This window comes from Buceros rhinoceros, unplaced genomic scaffold, assembly GCF_000710305.1.
Source record: "Buceros rhinoceros silvestris isolate BGI_N320 unplaced genomic scaffold, ASM71030v1 scaffold36362, whole genome shotgun sequence".
Taxonomy (NCBI): Eukaryota; Metazoa; Chordata; class Aves; order Bucerotiformes; family Bucerotidae; genus Buceros; species Buceros rhinoceros.
This window is the reverse complement of record NW_010398976.1, coordinates 26,950-30,009: the sequence shown is the minus strand read 5'-3', so window position 1 is coordinate 30,009 and position 3,060 is coordinate 26,950.

The window sequence follows — 3,060 nt, the reverse complement described above, 5'->3', positions numbered from 1 at the left end:
TAAAGCCATGTGATAATGTTGTTCCAAACTTACTTTTCATAACAGACTCGCATTGTGTTGAACTGTTGCAGAGTGGATATTTGAAAACCTTTAGCCAGAAGCCCAGATCTTTTCAAAATTGTAAAGTACTCAATATTGTCGGTAAATGGCTCAATTCATATTAAAGTCTGTGATGAAGTAAACAGGTTTTCCCAGCGCACAAGTCTATAGGATCAATTGTAATATGATTACTTCAGCCACTTTCTTTGAATGCGGTACTTGAGTAATTTGTTCTTTGTATCAACAGTAAGAACTTCTGGCATTTTTTTCAGTCCTATACTATTCACCAAAAATGCAGCCTGACTGTGCTTAACCTTTCATGTATATCAGGAGGATTAAGCCTTGCCTAGTTGATTTACAGTCTCAAGCTGGTCAAAAAAGGCATCTCCAAGGGCAGGTGAAGAAGTGGCAGGAAAGCATTTTGCTAGAAGAACATCTAATCCATGAGAAATGTACACGTACAGGCAGAAGAGAAACCCACACTGCTGATCCTGGTAATGCTCCTGCTGACTGAGTGATGTTGCTTAAACATCTCAGGAGAAACTGCTGCTGATGACAGATCACAGAGAAGAGCAGAAAGTGATCTATACAGCAAGGCTGGGGAGATCTGTCCATGCACAGGGAGTCACAATAGTCCCTTTATTTGAAATTAAGATTTGGAAGATTTGGAAACAAGAATAATAGCAGTAGTCAGTAGTACGAGCTGATCCAGGAATCGGTATTCAAAGCCTTTCCAAACTGCTTTGAAGTGCATCGGAAGATTTGTGCTCCTGAGATGTTTACAGCCTTGCATCTGGTAAATCCCCGTTAGCAGGTCTGCTTACAGAAACGCTGGTAGCTGAGCTGTCAGTAAACTGCTTGCCAGTCCCCAGTAGATACAGATTTTGGCCCTTTCCAGAAAGCCAGCTGAGTGTATTAGCAATTCAAGTTGTATAAAAGTCTTCGTGCACAGGAAGTTTCTCAAGAGCTTGGGCATTTGTGGGAGCAGAGGGAAAGGTATTTTCCCGAGAACCAGGAAAAGCAAATCCGCTTATACTCAGTTAGCACTGTCACATTGTTTGCTTGTGACTGAATGCTAACTTATACAAATAATCACATCTTTACTTCTTAATTACATCTTTACTCTCACCCCTGCCTCCCCGCACTCCCCCCCCCCCCAAAAAAAAACCAAAACATTTGTGGGAGCAGAGGGAAAGGTATTTTCCCGAGAACCAGGAAAAGCAAATCCGCTTATACTCAGTTAGCACTGTCACATTGTTTGCTTGTGACTGAATGCTAACTTATACAAATAATCACATCTTTACTTCTTAATTACATCTTTACTCTCACCCCTGCCTCCCCGCACTCCCCCCCCCCCCAAAAAAAAACCAAAACCAATGTGTGGTTTTGACTGAAGCATCTGTGCTTCAGTCCGTGACTCAACACTTCTCAGAAAGCAGAGTTCTGGCTTTCGCTTCCACCACCCCCCCCCCCCCCAAAAAAAAACCAAAACCAATGTGTGGTTTTGACTGAAGCATCTGTGCTTCAGTCCGTGACTCAACACTTCTCAGAAAGCAGAGTTCTGGCTTTCGCTTCCCACAGAATACAGGAGTTTGGATGAATGAAGGACAGTCTGCGCTCCTTAGGGAGCTGATCCTACGGCCATTTGCTCCGTAGCCCCGCTGCAAGGTGCAGTGAAGTTGGTGGGATGCACTTCTGAGTGGAATGAAAATACGGGGGGGACTTTTGCCAGCCCAGGCACTACGAGTGAGTAGAAGCTGCAGGAACGGCTGGGGAGCGCAGATGGGATCAGGCCTGAGCAGTCAAGTGATTCCTCCAGTTTTGTGGCAAATGAAAGGGCATGTTAATCCTGAGTAATTCTGGAATATTGCAGGAAGAAACTGCTGAATAGTAGGAACTAACATGAAACCCTTGCTAATTGAATATAAAACATGCAGTGCTGTGTTCGTTTGAAGGGGTGTTGACTTCTTTTGGTTAAGAAGCAGCTTTTTTCAGCAGTTTCAGTTCTGCCTCTCCTAGCAGCTTCTCAGCAACCAAATCCAGAAGCAGGCAAAAGGCGAGTATTTCTTGTCAATAAACTAGGATGACCCCGGCAGACAGGCAAGTTTCTCTTTCATCTCATCATGGCACACTTGAAAGGAAACTGCCCCTGTCCTTCCTGCTAAATGTGTCAGAAGGGAACACGTTTTGCCTGTGCAGACCCCAGTTCCCAGCTGGAACAGGTCCCACATTGCTGGCGTTCATGCAGAGGCACAGGTGAATTATTCCTAGCCACAGCTTTCAAAGAATTTCTCAGAGAATTTGGATACAAAAATCATGTTCATTTAAGAAATGGATGATATCTGGGGTTTTGTTTGTTAGCGTTTTGGAGGTTTTTTGGGTTTGGGTTTGGTTTTTTTTTTTTAGCACACTCATTCTGTGAGAAATAATTGTGGTTTGTAGAGAAATGAAATTTCTCATACCTTTAAGTTGTTGGGCAGCTGCACCACCTAAGAGTCTGATTCCTCAAAAAATCACATTATCCAGAAGGGCATTTGCAAGGGTGATGGACAGCGTCCTCATATGTTTGATGCTACGCCAAGACAGAGCAAAACCGGCTTTATGCTCCTGCTTGAGTAGCCTGCCTGCAGTAAGGGAGCTCCTGCCTTCCCTGCAGTTAGCTCTGTGGGCAAGGGAAGGGATGTGCAGGAATAGCACCTAGCTCTTTATCTCTTGTATCCAAACTAATCATTGTTCCGTGAGAAGGACACTCTTCTTTTGAAATTAATGAATACTTATCTTTGGAAAGCTTCCTTGTTCTTTTTTAAGAGCTCTTGTTTCACTTTCTAAACCTGGGCTGCATATTGTGTAATTACACTTTCTGTCTTTTATCTTCAAAGCGCATTAATCCAATTAATCATTTAATACCCAAACTTGCTGCTGGCAGTGGGATGGTAACAGCTCTAAAGGTGCCAGCGGTGGGGAGTGACCTCTGCTCCTTAGTCAGAAGGCACAGATGGCACTTTCCCACAAAGCCGTCCT